We start from the raw sequence: 21,016 nt of genomic DNA, 5'->3' as shown, positions 1-21,016 counted from the left end.
CCTAACTGTGGTAGGCTGTGTAGAGGTATTACGATACCTAGTAATGCTGGAACACCATTGGTAGATAATGTATGCTTTCCATTGGTCGAGCCTGTATGGTAGCTCCGCCCTGCAAGGCTGGGTATAAGAGCCCGTGCCGCCCCAGCAGCTTTCTTTTTGTACCTGAGCTGCTGGGGGGGAAACATCTAGCTTATCAAAGCCTTCAGTTGGACCACAACCTCGCTTAGTAGTCATTGACCGTGCATCAATTTAATAAGCTAGATTTAAAGAATGGAGCTCTGAATCAGGCTGGAGTGTCTGCAACTCAGCCCCCATGCAGTAAACTCGGCGGCGACTTTCAAGCACTGGCTGGCGTGCTTCAACGGCTACTTCGGAACGGCAGAAAACACACCCAAAAGAGAACAGAAACTGCAGATCTTGCACTCGAGGGTGAGCCCAGAAGTCTACACCCTCATCGACGACGCGGACAACATCGATACCACGATGGAGTTGCTGAAAGGACATTACATTGGCCCTGTAAATCAGGTATACGCCCGGCATCTACTAGCGACGAGGCGACAAATTCCTGGTGAGTCACTGGAAGAATTCTACCGTGCGCTCCTAGTGTTGGGAAGAAACTGCAGCTGCTCGCAAGTTTCAGCAAACGACCATACTGAACTGTTGATTCGGAACGCTCTCGTTGCGTGTATGTTGTCCTCTCAAATCCGCCAGCGTTTGCTGGAGAAAGAAACTCTAGGCCACAAGGAGGCACGGGCCCTTGCCGGCGCCCTGGATGTGGCCTCCCGAAACGCCCGTGCCTACGTCCCCGACCGCGCGGCAGCCCCCTGGGCAGCGTGGAATCCCTCTGCAGCCGACTCCGAGGCATCCCATATCCCCCCACATGCTTGCGCTGCAAGACGGCCCGGCAACCCCGGGGGGGCCCCGCTGCTATTTTTGCGGGCAAGCCAAACACCCCCGACAGCGCTGCCCAGCCCGTTCGTCCACATGTAAGGGGTGCGGCAAAAAGGGCCACTTTGTGGCAGTATGCCAGGCCCGGGCGGTCGCTGCGGTCTCCGGAAGCAAATGTGGACCGCCACTACAACCCTCTCCACGGGCCCCGTGCGGCCAGCGAGCGCCGCCATCTTCCTCCTCCAGGGCCACGTGTGGCCTCCGGGCACCGTCATCGATGACCACACACCGCCCGACGAGAACACCCAGCTGCTGCCACGATTAGCCTCGGTGACCATGGACCAGTCTCGGCCTCGAACACTCTCAACTGCTACAACAACGGTGTTAATCAACGGACACGAGACGCCCTGCTTAATTGACTCTGGGAGCACGGAGAGCTTCATACACACCAACACGGTAAGGCGCTGTTCTCTCCCCGTCCATCTGTTAATCAAAAAATCTCCCTGGCCTCCGGTTCCCACTCAGTAGAGATAAAGGGGTTCTGTGTAGCAAACCTCACGGTCCAGGGAAGGGAGTTCAAAAATTACCGGCTCTACATTCTTCCCCAGCTCTGCGCGGCCACATTCCTAGGGTTAGACTTCCAGTGCAACCTCCAAAATCTAACTTTCAAATTCGGCGGCCATATACCCCCTCTCACTGTCTGCAGCCTCGCGGCCCTCAAGGTCGATCTGCCTTCCCTGTTTGCGAACCTCACCCCGGTTTGCAAACCCGTCGCTGTCATAATATACACCAGTATATCATGGTGCAGACACACACTGATGGACACAGGGGCCAATCATTCAGTCACCACCAAGAGCAGGCGGTACAGTGTCCAGGACCAGATCTTTATTAGATCAGAGGTCCAACGGCTACTGAGGGAAGGAGTCATTGAAGCTAGCAACAGACCCTGGAGAGCTCAAGTAGTGGTGGTAAAGACCGGGGAGAAGCATAGGATGGTCATCGACTACAGTCAGACCATCAACAGGTTTACGCAGCTGGACGCGTACCCTCTTCCCCGTATATCTGACCTGTAAACAGGATCGCGCAATACAAGGTCTTCTCCACGTTGGACCTTAAGTCCGCCTACCAGCAGCTCCCCATCCGCACGAGTGTCCGCAAGTACACTGCCTTCGAGGCAGATGGGCAGCTCTACCACTTTTTAAGGGTTCCCTTCGGTGTCACTAACGGGGTCTCGGTCTTCCAGCGACAGATGGACCGAATGGTTGACCGATACGGTTTACGGGCAACATTGCCGTATCTCGATAATGTCACCATCTGCAGCCACGACCAGCAGGACCACGACACCAACCTCCGAAAATTCCTCCAGACCGCAAAAATCCTTAACCTTACGTATAACAAGGATAAATGCGTGTTTAGCACCGACCGCCTAGCCATCCTCGGCTACGTAGTGCGAAATGATGTTATAGGCCCTGACCCGGAACGCATGCGCTCCCTTATGGAGTTTCCCCTCCCTCACTGCTCCAAGGCCCTGAAGCGCTGCCTAGGTTTTTTTTCTTACTACGCCCAGTGGGTCCCCAACTATGCAGAGAAAGCCCGTCCTCTGATCCAATCCACAGTTTTTCCCCTGTCGATAGCGGCCCGCCAGGCCTTCAGCCGCATCAAAGCAGACATTGCAAAGGCCACGATGCACACCATTGACGAGTCCCTCCCCTTCCAGGTCGAGAGGGACGCGTCTGACGTAGATCTGGCGGCCACCCTCAACCAAGCGGGCAGACCCGTGGCCTTTTTCTCACGTACCCTCCATGCTTCTGAAATCCGTCACTCCTCAGTCGAAAAGGAGGCCCAGGCCATAGTAGAAGCTGTGCGATATTGGAGGCATTACCTGGCCGGCAGGAGATTCACTCTCCTCACTGACCAACGGTCGGTCGCCTTCATGTTCGATAATGCACAGCGGGGCAAGATAAAAAACGTTAAGATTTTGCGATGGAGGATCAAACTCTCCACCTATAACAATGAGATCTTGTATCGTCCCGGGAAGCTAAACGAGCCTCCTGATGCCCTGTCCCGCGGCACATGTGCCAACGCACAAGTGGACCACCTCCGAATCCTCCACGAGGACCTCTGCCACCCGGTGGTCACTCGCGTCTTCCATTTTGTCAAGACCCGCAACCTGCCCTACTCCATCGAGGAGGTCAGGACAGCCACCAGGAATTGCCAAATCTGCACGGAGTGCAAGCCGCACTTCTACCGGCCAGAGAAAGCACACCTGATAAAGGCTTCCCGTCCTTTTGAACGCCTCAGCATGGATTTCAAAGGACCCCTCCCCTCCACCGACCGCAACATGTACTTCCTGAACGTGATTGGCGAGTACTCCCGATTCCCATTCGCCATCCCCTGTCATGACCGCAACATGACCGCAACCACTGTCATCAAAGCCCTCCATAGCATCTTTCCACTGTTCGGGTTCCCCGCTTACATACATAGTGATAGGGGGTCCTCCTTTATGAGCAACGAACTGCGTCAATTCTTGCTCAGCAAGGGCATTGCCTCGAGCAGGACGACCAGTTACAACCCCCAGGGTAACGGACAGGTAGAGAGGGAGAACGGAGCGGTCTGGAAGGCCGTCCTAATGGCCCTACGGTCCAGAAATCTCCCAGTCTCCCGCTGGCAGGAAGTCCTCCCAGATGCCCTTCACTCCACCCGGTCACTGCTCTGCACATGACCAACCAAACACCTCATGAACGTCTCCTTGTCTTTCCCAGGAAGTCCTCCTCTGGGACCTCGCTCCCGACCTGGCTGGCAGTCCCCAGACCCAGCCTGCTCCGAAAACATGGGCGGGCGCACACGTCGGATCCGTTGGTCAAGAGGGTCCACCTTCTCCACGCTAATCCCCAGTACGCCTACGTGGCGTACCCCGACGGCCAACAAGACACGGTCTCCCTATGAGACATGGTACTCGCCGGATCCCCGCGCACACCCCCGCCACCAGTCCCACCATCGCACCTTACAGCCGCCCCCTCCCCAGGAGGATTGGTTCTTCCGCCGGCCCCGTCTAGGCTCCCTCCCCCCCCCCCCCCCCCCCCCGGCCACCGTCCACCGTCCACCGACGCACCCCGCAGACACTCCCTTCCCAGGTCAACCAGCTTCCCCACCAGTGCCGTCTAGGGGTGTTGAAGCTGCCACAGAGATCGAAACAACGCTCCCGGAGTCACAGACGTCCGAACCTCCACCGGCGTCACCACCAAAGCTTTGACGATAACAGAGGATGACCAGGGCCCCCGATCGACTGATTGCTTTTTTTTGTTTTTGTTTATAAATTTAGATTACCCAATTATTTTTTCCAATTAAGGGGCAATTTAGCGTGGCCAATCCACCTACTCTGCACATTTTTTTTTTGGGTTGTGGGGGCGAAACCCACGCAGACACGGGGAGAATGTGCAAACTCCACACGGACAGTGACCCAGAGCCGGGATCGAACCTGGGACCTCAGCGCCGTGAGGCGGTTGTGCTAACCACTAGGCCACCGTGCTGCCCTGATTGCTTCATTTTAACGATTGTATAGTTAATTGTAAAATTGTAAAATTGTAAATAGTTATGATAAGGCAAAACGCTGGACGGAGGTATTATGGTACCTCCATAACCATAACTTCTACCACGTTACCATGTTGTAATACCAAGCCACCACCCCCACCGGACTCTTTTTTAAAAGGGGGTGAATGTGGTAGTCTGTGTAGAGGTATTACGGTACCTAGTAATGCTGGAACACCATTGGTAGATAATGTATGCTTTCCATTGGTCGAGCCTGTATGGTAGCTCCGCCCTGCAAGGCTGGGTATAAGAGCCCGTGCCGCCCCAGCAGCTTTCTTTTTGTACCTGAGCTGCTGGGGGGGAAACATCTAGCTTATCAAAGCCTTCAGTTGGACCACAACCTCGCTTAGTAGTCATTGACCGTGCATCAATTTAATAAGCTAGATTTAAAGAATGGAGCTCTGAATCAAGCTGGAGTGTCTGCAACTCAGCCCCCATGCAGTAAACTCGGCGGCGACTTTCAAGCACTGGCTGGCGTGCTTCAACGGCTACTTCGGAACGGCAGAAAACACACCCAAAAGAGAACAGAAACTGCAGATCTTGCACTCGAGGGTGAGCCCAGAAGTCTACACCCTCATCGACGACGCGGACAACATCGATACCACGATGGAGTTGCTGAAAGGACATTACATTGGCCCTGTAAATCAGGTATACGCCCGGCATCTACTAGCGACGAGGCGACAAATTCCTGGTGAGTCACTGGAAGAATTCTACCGTGCGCTCCTAGTGTTGGGAAGAAACTGCAGCTGCTCGCAAGTTTCAGCAAACGACCATACTGAACTGTTGATTCGGAACGCTCTCGTTGCGTGTATGTTGTCCTCTCAAATCCGCCAGCGTTTGCTGGAGAAAGAAACTCTAGGCCACAAGGAGGCACGGGCCCTTGCCGGCGCCCTGGATGTGGCCTCCCGAAACGCCCGTGCCTACGTCCCCGACCGCGCGGCAGCCCCCTGGGCAGCGTGGAATCCCTCTGCAGCCGACTCCGAGGCATCCCATATCCCCCCACATGCTTGCGCTGCAAGACGGCCCGGCAACCCCGGGGGGGCCCCGCTGCTATTTTTGCGGGCAAGCCAAACACCTTGCTTCCTTTCTGTACCTGAGCTGCTGGGGGAAACATCTAGCTTATTAAAGCCTTCAGTTGGACTATAACCTCGCTTTAGTAGTCATTGATCGTGCATCACTAAACTTTTTGGACACTTAGGGCAATTTAGCATGGCCAATCCACCTAACCTGCACATTTTTGGACTGTGGGAGGAAACCGGAGCATCTGGAGGAAACCCACGCAGACACGGGGAGAACTTGCAGACTCCACACAGACAGTCACCTGAGACCGGAATTGAACCTGGGTCCCTGGTGCAGCGGGGCAGCAAGCTAACCACTGTGCCACCATGCCGCCCTGAAGTGTATGACTTACTTGCAGCACTACCCTCAAAATGTAACAATGGATAATACCTCCCTACCCAGCTAACCCCACCTGGCAATCCCCAACCTCACTACCACTCATTCACTCACTCACTCATTCATTCATTCAGTCACTGTCTCATCCATCTACTGACCCATTCAGCCATTCGCTCATCCACTCCCCCATTTACTAACTCGCCCACTCAGTCACCCATACACTCATCCATCCACTGACCCACTCATTAATCCTCTCACTCACTCACCTGCCACTTACTCATTCACTATCTTACCCACCGCTCACTCACCCATTTCTTCGCCCATCCACTCACCACTCCTCCAGTTTACTCACCCTCCCACTCACTCGTTCACCCACCTCACTAATCCACTGAAAGACTTTAGACCTTTAAAAACATACAGCAGCTAATGTCTTAAAGAGAAACATGTCCTCTCTTTGCCCACCTCGTCCTGCCCTCTTGAGGATATCTGCATTGATCCTTCGCTTCTTCAGTCGGGATTGGAAGTCACACTAAAAATTTTCAAAGAGGCTGGGTCGCAGAAATCCTCATGAGTAGTGGCAATGCGCATAGCATCCCTGGGCCAATGTTTTCTTCAGTGCAGACCGTGGATTACATATGGTACAAAGATGGCAGCAGGAGCTATATTATCAGTCATTTTATCAGCCCCAACTCCCAAAACGATTTGATCTGCTGTGCCTACATTGCCATTTGCTCCTCCACACTGACATGGGAGAAGGCAAACTCAAATCCAGTGCCTCACTGCATCCTCCTGATGAAAATTCCCCCAGGCCAACACTGCTGTGATCATTAGAAATTCCCTGATTCCCTCCTTCAAGATGGAAACTCGGCCTTTAAACTCTGCTTTTTGCTCCACAACTGCTGTCAGCTTGCTGGGTATTTCCAGCATTTTCTGTTTTTACTTACATCTGCACTTCAGCTCTCTGGGTTCAGGCACTGGAGGTGGTCACCTAACTCTTAACTTCATGATGGAATGCAGCTTTCTCAAACATTGCACGCTTGAAAAGAAAGCCTCGAGCACATGTAAACTATTCACACCACTGAGGCCAAGTCTCTGCTCCAGTTCCCCACATGGGTAGTGATCCCAGGACTGGATGGGCCCCCCACCCACTAGATCCAGCAGAGGGCAGCAGAGCAGAGCTTCTGATTGGCTATTCCGGGGAGATTTGCATACGTGCAGTACGGTCAGCGTAAGTTGAAGGTGGACCTGCGCAAGTGACCCGAGGAGTCCGAGTGAAGGCAAGCATCCAGCAGAGGGCAGCAGAGCAGAGCTTCTGATTGGCTGTTCCGGGGAGATTTGTATACGTGCAGTGCGGTCAGCGTACATTGAAGGTGGACCTGCGCAAGTGACCTGAGGAGTTCGAGTGAAGGCAAGCATCCAGCAGAGGGCAGCAGTGCAGAGCTTCTGATTGGCTGTTCCGGGGAGATTTGCATACGTGCAGTGCGGTCAGCATAAGTTGAAGGTGGACATGTGCAAGTGACCCAAGGAGTTCGAGTGAAGGCAAGCATCCAGCAGAGGGCAGCAGAGCAGAGCTTCTGATTGGCTGTTCCGGGGAGATTTGCATACGTGCAGTGCGGTCAGCGTAAGTTGAAGGTGGGCCTGCGCAAGTGACCCGAGGAGTTCGAGAGAAGGCAAGCATCCAGCAGAGGGCAGCAGAGCAGAGCTTCTGATTGGCTGTTCCGGGGAGATTTGCATACGTGCAGTGCGGTCAGCGTAAGTTGAAGGTGGTTTATGAAGGGGCTGTTCTCGAGTGACAGCTTTACCCAAAACACTACTTACGTAGTGTCTCCCACCCATTCTCCTCCTCTAACCAAAAAAAGAGTTCTGTCCATCGGATTGCTAAACTAACAAGTTTTTTTTTAGTTTTCAGTAGTTGGGAAGTTAGTTCAGTGGGAATGGAGGCTAGGGCAGTTGAATGTTCCTTCTGCAGAATGTGGGAGGAAAGGGTCACCTCGAGTGTCCCTGCTGACTACATCTGCGGGAAGTGCACCCAACTCCAGCTCCTCGAGAACCGCGTTAGGGACCTGGAGCTGGAGCTGGATGAACTTCGGATCATTTGGGAGGCGGAGGTGGTTATTGAGAGGAGTTATAGGGAGGTAGTCACACCTCGGGTAAAAGAAGAAGGTAGATGGGTTACCGTCAGGGGAGGGAGAGGGAACCGGCAGGCAGTGCAGGGATCCCCTGTGGTCGTTCCCCTCAATAACAAGTATACCGTTTTGGATACTGTTGCGGGGGACGACTTAAGCAATGGGGCACAGGTCTCTGGCACAGAGTCTGTCCCTGTTGCTCAGAAGGGAAGGGAGAAGAGGAACAGAGCATTTGTCATTGGGGACTCCATAGTTAGAGGAACAGACAGGAGGTTCTGTGGGAACGAAAGAGACTCACGGTTGGTGTGTTGCCTCCCAGGTGCCAGGGTTCATGATGTCTCTGATCGTGTTTTTGGGATCCTTAAGGGGGAGGGGGAGCAGTCCCAAGTCGTGGTCCACATAGGTACCAACGACATAGGTAGGAAGAGAGATGGGGATTTGAGACAGAAATTCAGGGAGCTAGGGTGGAAGCTGAGAGCTAGAACAAACAGAGTTGTTATCTCTGGGTTGTTACCCATGCCACGTGCTAGCGAAGTGAGAAATACAGAGAGAGAGGAGTTCAACACGTGGCTACAGGGATGGTGCAGGAGGGAGGATTTTGGGTTCCTGGATAATTGGGGCTCATTCTAGGGTAGGTGGGACCTCGACAAACAGGATGGTCTTCACCTGAACCAGAGGGGTACCAATATCCTGGGGGGGGGGAAGATTTGCTAGTGCTCTTCGGGGGGGTTTAAACTAATTCAGCAGGGGATTGGGAACCTAAATTGTAGTCCCAGTGTACAGGATGTTGAGAGTAGTGAGGTCAGGGATAGGGTTAAAAGTTCGAAAGCGGGCACCGGCAAGCAAGACGTTGGTTTGAAGTGTGTCTACTTCAACGCCAGGAGCATCCGGTATAAGGTGGGTGAGCTTGCAGCATGGGTTGGTACCTGGGATCTCGATGTTGTGGCGATTTCGGAGACATGGGTAGAGCAGGGACAGGAATGGTTGTTGCAGGCTCCAGGATTTAGATGTTTCTGTAAGAACAGAGAAGATGGTAAAAGAGGGGGGGTGTGGCATTGTTAATCAAGGAAAGTATTACGGCGGTAGAAAGGGCGTTTGAGGACTCATCTACTGAGGTAGTATGGGCCGAGGTTAGGAACAGGAGAGGAGAGGTCACCCGGTTGGGAGTTGTCTATAGACCTCCGAAAAGTTCCAGAGGAAAGGATTGCAAAGATGATTCTCGACAGGAGCGAGAGTAACAGGGTGGTTGTTATGGGGGACTTTAACTTTCCAAATATTGACTGGAAATACTATAGTTCGAGTACTATAGATGGGTCAGTTTTTGTGCAGTGTGTGCAGGAGGGTTTTCTGACACAGTATGTAGACAGGCCAACAAGGGGCGATGCCACATTGGATTTGGTACTGGATAATGAACCCGACCAGGTTTTAGATTTAGATGTAGGTGAGCACTTTGGTGATAGTGATCACAATTCGGTTATGTTTACTTTAGCAATGGGCAGGGATAGGTATATACCGCAAGGCAAGAATTATAGCTGGGGGAAAGGCAGTTATGATGCTTTTCAGCAAGATTTAGGATGTATAGGATGGGGAAGGAAACTGCAGGGGATGGGTACAATCGAAATGTGGAGCTTTTTCAAGGAACAGCTACTGCGTGTCCTTGATAAGTATGTACCTGTCAGGCAGGGAGCAAGTTGTCGAGCAAGGGAACCATGGTTTACTAAGGAAGTTGAAGCACTTGTCAAGAGGAAGAAGAAGGCTTATGTTAGGATGAGACATGAAGGCTCAGTTAGGGCACTTGAGAGTTACAAGTTAGCCAGGAAGGACCTAAAGGGAGAGTTAAGAAGAGCGAGGAGAGGACACGAAAAGTCGTTGGCGGATAGGATCAAGGAAAACCCTAAGGCTTTCTATAGGTATATCAGGAACAAAAGAATGACTAGAGTAAGATTAGGGCCAATCAAGGATAGTAGTGGAAAGTTGTCTGTGGAATCCGAGGAGATAGGGGAAGCGTTAAATGGATATTTTTCATCAGTGTTTACACTGGAGAAAGACAATGTTGTCGAGGAGAAAACTCAGGTTCAGTCGACCAGGCTAGATGGAATTAAGGTTCACAAGGAGGAGGTGTTAGCAATTTTGGAAAGTGTAAAAATAGATAAGTCCCCTGGGCCAGATGGGATTTATCCTAGGATTCTCTGGGACGCCAGGGAGGAGATTGCAGAGCCTTTGTCCTTGATCTTTATGTCTTCTTTGTCAACAGGAATAGTGCCGGAAGACTGGAGGATAGCAAATGTTGTCCCCTTGTTCAAGAAGGGGAGTAGAGACAACCCTGGTAATTATAGACCTGTGAACCTTACTTTGGTTGTGGGTTAAATGTTGGAAAAGGTTATAAGAGATAGGGTTTATAATCATCTTGAAAAGAACAAGTTGATTAGCGATAGTCAACACGGTTTTTTGAAGGGTAGGTCATGCCTCACAAACCTTATTGAGTTTTTTGAGAAGGTGACCAAACAGGTGGATGAGGGTAAAGTGGTTGATGTGGTGTATATTGATTTCAGTAAGGCGTTTGATAAGGTTCTCCACGGTAGGCTATTGCAGAAAATAAGGAAGTATGGGATTGAAGGTGATTTAGCGGTTTGGATCAGTAATTGGCTAGCTGAAAGAAGACAGAGGGTGGTGGTTGATGGCAAATGTTCATCCTGGAGTTCAGTTACTAGTGGTGTACCGCAAGGATCTGTTTTGGGGCCACTGCTGTTTGTCATTTTTATAAATGACCTGGAAGAGGGTGTAGAAGGATGGGTTAGTAAATTTGCAGATGACACGAAGGTCAGTGGAGTTGTGGATAGTGCTGAAGGATGTTATAGGATACAGAGGGACATAGATAAGCTGAAGAGCTGGGCTGAGAGGTGGCAGATGGAGTTTAGTGCGGAAAAGTGTGAGGTGGTTCACTTTGGAAGGAGTAACCGGAATGCAGAGTACTGGGCTAATGGCAAGATTCTTAGTAGTGTAGATTAACAGAGAGATCTCGGCATCCAGGTACATAAATCCCTGAAAGTTGCCACCCAGGTTAATAGGGCTGTTAAGAAGGCATATGGTGTGCCTTTATCAGTAGGGGAATTGAGTTTCGGAGCCACAAGGTCATGCTGCAGCTGTACATAATTCTGGTGCGGTCGCTCCTGGAGTACTGCGTGCAGTTCTGGTCACCACATTATAGGAAGGATGTGGAAGCTTTGGAAAGGGTTCAGAGGAGATTTACTAGGATGTTGCCTGGTATGGAGGGAAGGTCTTACGAGGAAAGGCTCAGGGAATTGAGATTGTTTTCGTTAGAGAGGAGAAGGCTGAGAGGTGACTTAATAGAGACATATAAGATAGTCAGAGGGTTAGATAGGGTGGACAGTGAGAGTCTTTTTCCTCGGATGGTGATGACCAACACGAGGGGACATAGCTTTAAATTGGGGGGTGGTAGATATGGGACAGATGTCAGAGGCAGTTTCTTTACTCAGAGAGTAGTAGGGGTGTGGAACGCCCTGCCTGCAACAGTAGTAGACTCGCCAACTTTAAGGGCATTTAAGTGGTCACTGGATAGACATATGGATGAAAATGGAATAGTGTAGGTCAGATAGGCTTCAGATGGTTTCACAGGTCGGCGCAACATCGAGGGCCAAAGGGCCCGAACTGCGCTGTAATGTTCTATGTTCTATCTTCCATAGAATCCCTACAACGCAGAAGGAGGCCATTCGGCCCATCGAGTCCGCACCAGTAGAGCACCCTATATAGACCTACTCCTCCACAACCGCACCATATCTAGACACTAAGGGGCATTTCTACACAGTCAATCCATCTAACCTGTACATCTTTGGACTGTGGGAGGAAACCGAAGCACACAGTGACTGTGGGGGGAAACCCACACACAGGGAGAATATGTAAACTCCACACAAACACAAGCTGGAATTGAACTTGGGTCCATGGTGCTGTGAGGCAGAAGTCCTAACCACTGTGATGAGGATGATATCTGTCACTCGGCTAAATTAATTATAGATTTAAATTCTGAAATTGCAGAACATACTTTAAATCTCAGCAGGTCTACCAGCATCTGTGGAGAGAAATGGGAGCTAACGTTTCCAGTCTGGATGACTCTTTTGTTTACACAAGCAGCGCCATTTACATATAAACTGCCATCAGCCGTCAGCAGGATTTGGGATCAGGATGCACTCCAGAGACTGGGGACAAAATGCCACTTGTGGGATCTTGCTGTGCGCTACATTTCCTTGCAACACTGACTACACTCCAAAAATACTTTGGCACATTCTGAAGTTGCGAGAGACACTCTGTGAATGCAAGTTCTTTCTTTTAATAGGTCATCGCAGGAAATCCTGTCTCCTCTTGTGAGTTAGTACATGACTTTTATTAAAAAGGCTTTCGAATGTTGTTATTATAAAGGGAACTGAAAGGGGAAGGTTTTTTTTAAAACATAGGTTACTTCACAGTACCAGAAGGCTGTGGATCCTCAGTGACTGCACGCGAGGCTGGTATGTTTTTATGTTCCTTTTGCTCTTTTAAACATTCTGAGGTAGTGAAATGTCATGAGCATTTTCCAGAACTTTTACATGTCCGTACATGAATGTATCTGTCAACAATCTGCCAGTGGATGTGATTGTCTTGCTCCTTGCAGCATTTTGATCTTTGGTTGATATGCTTTTCGCTGCTCTCTCACCTGCTTGCAGTTCAATGAAACTAGTTGCTCGCCTGCAGAATTTGCATGTGTGTAACCTGGTGCAATCATTGGCTTGAAGCAATATGGGTGTGACCCTCCCAGAAACACTGAGGTACAGATTGTGATTCAGGATCAGCACTTCCCCAATCTTCAGTAGCTATATTTTGCTGCAGAAAGATCAGCTTTTTCCTTCGACTTTTCAACTTTGACCAAGACAATATGGAGGATAAAGTAAGTAACGCTGCCTCAAATGATCTGATTCAATGGTGATGTATTGGGGTCTGTGCTCACCACCTGTTGGTGAAAATGACCCTTGAGCTGCTGAGTTCAATGTCAGCTGTGGTCAGTTTTCGGTGTCATGTCGGTCTGTGCTAATCGGTTATTGGAGGGAGGTGCACAGTACCAAACAAGAGTTTCAGAGTTTTTATTTCCTTCTGAATTGCATATGGTTCTGATAGGTGTATGCTCACTGCAAAGTGAAAGCAGTAACAATGGTCTCTCGTGAGAGGAAAGACACTCTGAGGTAACACCACTGGTTTGTTTAGAATGTCCACACTTATTTGGGAATTAATTAGTATTGCGGTAAACAAATTGAAGCTTTCAATACTATTATGTGTGTGTGGCAGGTGCTTCTGTATGTAAATGTTGGCAGAGTAACCTCTTGCATCTCACATATTTATGGGAGAGTTTGGACTTAAGGTGTGGCAGTAAAGCATTTGCGAAATTATTTTATGTTTGCTTTAATCACCACGTGAGACCGAATGTTAATCTTGGTGACTTGAATCCATATCGGGTATCTCCGTGTTAGTGGAGGGATTGTTGCTGTGGAATTTAATTTTGCCTTCATTTATCTGAGTTTGGCGGGGGAGGGTGGTTGGCGGTTGGGTCGAGAGGTCAGGGAGTTGGTTGAGTCAGGTGGGCAGTTGTCTTTGGGGGTAGATGGCTGCTTGGGTAGGCAATCGTCAGGGGGGGGCGGGGGGGAGTGGTCTGCTGTGCTCAGTTCAGTTATGTTGACGAGTCTCTTGAGTTAGGTCGAGTATTAACCAGCACTTCCATGGTAATCTATGGAGATGAGTACTGTGTCTCGATAGTTATTCATTCTTTTGGTGTTTGATTATGTGTGTTAACTGTTCTCTGCACTGTACTATTAGTCAAATGTGGATGTCGTAATTGAGAGAAAGAGAAACTAAATTGAAGCAAAAGCTGTAAGTGGACATTTTGGAAGCACGTGTAAATAAAGGGCGCGATCTTCCGGCCACGCTCCGTCGGAAAAGCATCTCTCCACGATGCAGCATGGTCATTGAAAGCCGCGAGACCCCGCTTCCAGGATCTGCCCTGCTCACAACGCCTCGCGAGATTCAACACCATCTCATGAGACGTTGCAAGGGGAATCCTGCCCGCAATTGGCAGGATCGGTTTTTGGCAAATCTGCATATTAGACCAAGGCAGTAATCCGTACTCTAATGTGCAGATTCCCAAGGTACCTGAGGCTTTGGGATTCAATCCTTTCACCTCGGGCGAGCGCTGTTTGGTACTTGTCACCACAAATGGGAACCAGTTGGAACGGCACTTGTGGGGGTCTCCAAGGGGATTGGCGGCTCCCAGCTGCATGCCCTTTGGGCAGGGTGGTGCCCTTGCCAGGGTGCCACCTGGGTGCCGGCCTGACACTGCCAAAGTGCCCAGGTAGCACTGCCACGGTGCCAGGTTGGCATTTTGTGTGCACGTGCGACTGGGTCAGGGTTGCCTGGTGTGAGTGTTGGGGGATGCATTCCCATGTTGCGTTCAGGCTGGGGCGGGAGGAGATCGGGGATTTTTTTTTGTGGGCCTCTGAAATCTGGATGCCATTTTTAAATGGCGTCCTGATCTCTCGCTGCACTGGGGTGGTCTGGCGAAGCCGCCTCGACCGCGTGTTCCCGTTTAGGCCCCTTATTCAAAGCAAGTCATGTTGAATTGCCATATGTCTCTCGGCACTCAGAGTGCCCGAAACATGCGGCGAAACATGCTCACTCGGAGACTTTATTCCCTTTGGGAAGATTGTGCCCAAAGCTTCGGTTTGGACATAGAAACTGGTGTCATCTGACAGCCTGTCCACTGTCTACAAGGCACAAGTCAGGAGTGTGATGGAATACTCTCCACTTGCCTGGGTGAATGCAGCTCCAACAACACTCGAGGCTTGACACCATCTAGGACAAAACTGCTTGAGTGGCAACCCATCCACCAACTTAAACATTCACATATTCCACCAATGCCATTCAGTAGTGGCAGCAGTCTGTCCCATGTACAAGATGCACTGTAATACATCACCAAGGCTCCTTCAATGGCATCTTCCAACCCCCCCACCCCCAAGAAGGACAAGGGTAGCAGACAGACGGGAACACAACCTGTAAGTTTCCCCACACACCATCCCCTCCCCAAGCCACACACCATGCTGACTTTGAATTCTATCAACCTTCGTTCACTGTCATTGGATCAAATTCTTGGAACTCTCTTCTTAACACTGCTCTGGGTGCACCTTCACCACATGGACTGCAGTAGTTCAGGAAGTTGGCTCACTCGGGAATGGCCACCAATTACTTGATAGTCAGCAATAAAAATAATCTCTGCATATAATCTTTATTGTCACAAGTAGGCTTACATTAACACTGCAATGAAGTTACTGTGTAAAACCCCTCGTCGCCACATTCCGGCTCCTGTTTGGGTACACAGGGAGAATTCAGAATGTCCAATTCACTTAACAGCACTTCTTTTGGGACTTGTGGCAGGAAACCCACGCAGACATCGGGGAGAACGTGCAGACTCCGCACAGACAGTGACCCAAGCCGGGAATCGAACCTGGGACCCTGGAGCTGTGAAGGCCCAATGCAATGGCAGTGGGCTGTAATACCTATTATTAGAAAAAGTAATGTTATGTATGCTTAATTTATGCAGGGCATTGGTGAGACCGCATATCGAATACTGTGTGCAGTTTTGGTCTCCTTATTTGAGGAAGGGTATAAATGCATTGGAAGAGTTTCAGAGGAGGTTTATTCGGCTGATATCTGAAATGAGCAAGTTGGCTTGTGAGGAAAGGTTGGACAAACTGGACTTGTTTTCACTGGAGTTTTGACTTGGTTGAAGTCAATAAAATCCTGAATGGCACTGACAAGATGGACGTTTAAAGGATGTTTCCTCTTGTGGGTACGTCCAGAACTAGGAGGTTTTAAGATTAGGGGTCACCCTTGTAGGATAGAACGGAGGAGAATTTATTTTTCTCTTGAGGGTTGTGCGACTTTGCAACTCTCTGCCTCCAGAAGGCAGTGGAAGCAGGGATCACAAAATATTTTTAAGGCAGAGGTATATTCTTGTTAAACAAGGGAATCAAAGATTTTCAGAGGTAGATGGGAATGTGAAATTCAAAACGCAACAGATAGTCATGAGTTTATTGAATGATTGAGTAAGCTTGAGGGGCCAAATGACCTACTTCTCCTATTCTGTGTGTGCGTACATAACCATAAGACACAGATTTAAGATAGTTAGTCCAAACTTTGTGCACTGCTTGAAAGGATTCAGTGGCAACTTTTAAAAAGAAGGTGAATGTATTCTTGAAAAGGAAAAATTGCAGGGCTAAGATGGAAGAGTTGGGGGTTGGGACTAATTAGATAGCTGTCAAAGAACCAGCAGGGGCACCAGTGAGCGTCTCCTGTGCTGCAAAATGTGTTCAAGACAGATCAGAGATTGAAGCTGGAGCCTGTTCTGTATGAGGACAGATCCACACTGTTTGGTGCATTTTTATATTGAGCCATCAAGAGAACTCAAAACATTACTGAACATCTGTATTTTCAAATCATATAAAATTGGATTTCCTGCAACATCTGCACATCAAAATTAATACAAAAAATAGTGTTTAAATGCTTCACTGGTGATTTTTTCCCCCCCATTTAGTTTGTGTGTAATACATTCGGATGAGTATGAACCTTTTTGGACGTTCAATGATTATAATTCAGGAGCTGCTCCATAGAAGAATCACATTTAGCAACAAATGTTTTGTTTTGCGTTTTGCCTTATTGGCAGCCTCCTAAATAGAGCCTAAGCTATTTGCTCACCGTGCAAGCTTGATGTTGGTATAGGGTACAGCAGAGATCCTGCGAGATGATGGCTACTCTGACCAGATCATTGCTTGTTTCATATTGCGCAACCTCAGTCCTTAAGAGCTCCCAGTCTACCTCTGATTACCCTGGAAGAGTAAAATATCTCAAATACTGAGCAGCAGCTGAAGCCAGTTGTCTCACGCTGCTACTTACAGTAGCAATACGAGTGGCATTCGCCAAGAGCAGGCTGCTGTCACCAAACAAAAAAGACGTTCTGCCTATCACGCAAATGAGTAATGTATATGAATTTCAGTGCCACTGTGATACCAGGTATGTAGGGTGTTTGTCCTAAAATCTGGCGGATTGCATCAAACTGCCTAGCCCTTCAGCTATTTGCAACAGGCAAGTATAGATCGGACTCAATGGACCCTTATCTGTAAAACTCAACACAGTGTCCAACATTAGATGCGATTCCGCAATTGGGCAACATTTAGTAACCAATCCTGGAGTGCCAAAAATTAAACTTTAAATTGATTGTCAGTAATCAGTCAGGCTCTTATGTGGCTCACTTTAAACTATATATATTAATGCGTGAAGCCCTGTTCTTTGCAGATAGAACCGTTGCACCTGTTTCAACTTAACTAAATAGGCAACATTCTCTGGTTCATCCCCCATGGGCAATGTCTTGACCAACCAGTCAACCTGCCTAGTTTGAATTTAAACCAAGCTTGACAGTCATCAGTTAACTGATGTATTCCCCATGGCGATGTTTCTACCAATCAGAGTCCACTTGCCAACCATTCAGCACTCCCTTCTCATGAGGTACAAACTACTGTTACATTTGGCATTCTTGCAAATATCGATGAAAATCTTTTGACGTGTATGTTTTTCCTGCAATACTCAAATACACTTGCTTTTCCATTTCTTTGGTCAAGAATATATCTCCTTTCTTAAATTCTATTCCACCTGGACCCTCCCTCCAGCAACTTGCCATCCAGTCATCTGACAAGGAACAGTGTTGTGACACATCAGCCTTCTCACATTCTCTGTTCCCCTCACTCATAGGAACACAGGACTCCGAGCAGGAGTGGCCATTTGGCAGCTCGAGCTGGCTCCACCATTTCGTAAGACCATGGCAGATCTAATTGTGGTGCAAACTCCACTTTCATGTGTGTCCCCATAATGATTGACTCCCTTGCCTGTCAAAAATCTATCTGGTTGAGCCTTTAACATATTCAATAGCCCAACTTCCACTGCTTTCTGCAGAAGATAATTTGAAATACTAATGGCCCTCTGAGAGAAAAACATACTCCCCATTTCTACATTAAAAGGGAGATCTCTTATTTCAAAACTCTGGGCACGATCTACCAGCCGCTTTGACCCCGAATGGGAGCATGACTCTTCCGGGACAGGCTTCCCGGCAGCCAGTACACCCCACGAGACGTACCGAGATCTCACGAGGTGTCACAATGGGTATGAACAAGCCTCTCACGCCTAGGTTTAAAACCCACTCGGGCGTGCTCACCCAGGATCTGCCAGACTCCTGACATCTAACTGAGTTCCCAGCCAGGCACCATTCAGTACTGGACCTCACAAATGTGGCCCAGATGGAATGGCACCCAAGAGGTCTCCCAGACCATCGTAGGCCACTGGGTGGTCAGGGATAGATCAGGCTGGCACCTTGGCACTACCACCTTGGTAATGCCAATGTCACCCTCTCTAGGACCTACACTCGTTTTAGTTATTCCTTTCTTTCTTAAATACTTACGGAAATTCTTGGGCGGGATTCTCCCATTCGGCGGCAGAGTGTCCACGCCATCACGTTTCACGGCGGTGTGAATGGGCCAATGGGAGTACCGATTTTGGCCCCTATAGGGGCAGTGTCTGCATGGTCTCACCTATGTACCACGCTTTGGGACATCCTTTCCTGCAGCGTTTCCACGTCCCGACAATCACCAGGCAGGAATGTTCCCTTCCAGTCGGGGAACACTTCAGCAGTCAAGGGCATTCAGCCTCTGATCTCCGGGTAAGCGTTCTCCAAGGCGGCCTTCAGGACGCGCGACAACGCAGAATCACCGAGCAGAAACTTGTAGCCAAGTTCCGCACACATGAGTGCGGCCTCAACCAGGACCTTGGATTCATGTTGCATTACCTTCACCCCCCATCATCTAGCCTGGGCTTGCGAAATCCTACCAACTGTCCTGGCTAGAGACAATTCACACCTCTTTAACCTGGGGTTGCCCCTATCTCTGAATCTGTAAGGACTTAATTACCCGCAAATGCGCGCATTCTAAGCATTGTCTGGCATCTTTGAATTTGTTTATATATATATATATATATGTTTCTGGAACCTACCTCTTTATTCACCTGAGGAAGGAGCAGTGCTTCAAAAGCTAGTGTTTGAAACAAACATGGTGGACTTTATATTTCTAGCTAGCTTTCTCGCGGATTCATTTCTCCTTTTTTTTTGGCCTGTCTATCTTTGCTAGTTCTTAAAATCATCCCAGTTTTCTGACCTACCACTAATTTTTACAGAATTGTACAATGCTTTTCTTCAATTTGATTATATCCTTAACTTCCTTATTTAGCCACGGATAATGCATCCTTTTCAAAGAGCTTTTCTTTCTCATGGGGCTAACTTTGCCTGGCAGTTCCTAAATATCTCCTTAAAACCTGCCTCTGTATCTCTGCTGCCCTACCTTTTTGATCCAGTTTCCAAGTTCACTTCAGCCAAGTCTGCCTTCATATCTTTGTAATTACTTTCATTTAAGTTCAAAACACTTCAACTTTGACCCACACTCCTCGCCTTCAAACTGAACATCAAATTCTATTACATTATGAGTGCGATCTCCAAAAGTTTGCTTTACTACTTGGATGTTGATTTATCCTCACTCTAATATATCTCCCTCTGAACTGGCCCTACTTTGTTCTCTCAGATCCAACCCTAATATTGTCAGTAAACCTGTTGACAAAAATGATGCTGTTTCTGCTTGGTGAACAGATTTCTAATTTTCGATAGCTGTATATCAACATCTGACAGCTCCTCCAACCAATGGACCGTCAAATCATAATTTCTCAGACTGTCACTAACCTTATCTCGCCTCTCGAGATCTTCTTTGCACGGCCTCTAACCTTCATTGTTCCCCAACCCTACACAGTCTACTTCTACATCCTTCCCAAGATCAACAAACAAGATTCTCCTGATGGACCTGATGGGTAGGATTTATGGGTGAGATCTTACAGTCCCGCCGATGTCACACTCCTGCTGCGGGTTTTGCAACGGCAAAGAGTGCATTCATCGGAAAACCCTGTTGACGATGGCGGGACCAGATGATCTCACTGCTGGCCACTGGCGGTGGAGGGGGGAGGAAAATCCAGCCCAGTGTTTCTTCCTGTTCTGCACCGTGGAACTTTCCATGTCTTGGCTTTATTTTTTTAGTCTCGTTTCACCTACATCTGTGACTCTTCTGAAAAGCCCCCCTATTTTAATAGTTTCATATTTCCGAGCCCTCACCATCTCCTTTGTGTTATGGATATCCAATCCCTCTGCACCTCCAGCCCCACCAGCATGGTCTAAGGGCTCTTTATTTCTTCCTTGAAGGGAGGCTCAACCAGACGGCATCTACCACCACACTGCTCTGCCTGGTTAAACTTAGTCTTACATTGAACAATTGCTCCTTTTTAGTTGGCTCACTCCTTCCAAATAAAACATGTTGCTGTTGGAACTCATATGTTTTCCAGCTATACCTGTCTTTTTCATGGGATATGTGAACATTTTTGTTGTTGCAGTCCTCCTCAGATTCTCTTTCTCTTTTCTCCAATATATTGCCCCTTAGAGCTGCTTCCTGGTCTCATCCAGAAATTAAAAATTTAATCAACTTTGCTTCCTGTTTCTATCCTTCGTACACTTGACACGGTTCATCTCCAACTCATCCCATGCTCGACTTCACTGTCCCCATTTCTAGGGGATAGGCTGGGATAAACTATCACCCAATATCTGCCTTAAATCTATTTCTCACACCCCAGTTCTTGTAATTACTCTATTTGTTCTCCCAGTTTTTCCGTCTCACCGGGTCTGATAACACCATCTTCCGGAGAAGTGCTTTTGATGAGTCTTTCTTCATCACAAGCTGAGGGGTGGTACAGTGATCAGCACTGCTGCCTCACAGCGCCGGGGATCCGGCTTCACTTCTGGCCTTTGGTGACTGACTGTGTGGAGTTTTTGACATTCTCCTTGTGTCTGC

General features: G+C 48.8%; 1 protein-coding gene across 2 annotated transcripts in view; it reads left to right on the top strand.

The window, feature by feature from the left end:
- Window positions 1–12,825: 12,825 nt before the first annotated feature.
- Window positions 12,826–21,016, top strand: part of LOC119977306 (ETS-related transcription factor Elf-1-like) — a 218,360-nt gene continuing 210,169 nt past the window's right edge. Inside the window, exon 1 of one of the 2 annotated variants that reach the window (XM_038818062.1) lies at window positions 12,826–12,936. The gene's annotated coding sequence lies outside the window, so the exon portion shown is untranslated. Of the gene's footprint in view, window positions 12,937–13,106; window positions 13,229–21,016 lie in introns of those variants that run through there. The other variant, XM_038818064.1, reaches the window with a different exon arrangement.

The sequence above is a fragment of the Scyliorhinus canicula genome, chromosome 14, assembly GCF_902713615.1.
Source record: "Scyliorhinus canicula chromosome 14, sScyCan1.1, whole genome shotgun sequence".
Classification (NCBI taxonomy): domain Eukaryota; kingdom Metazoa; phylum Chordata; class Chondrichthyes; order Carcharhiniformes; family Scyliorhinidae; genus Scyliorhinus; species Scyliorhinus canicula.
This window is presented reverse-complemented; position numbering and strand designations above follow the sequence as displayed.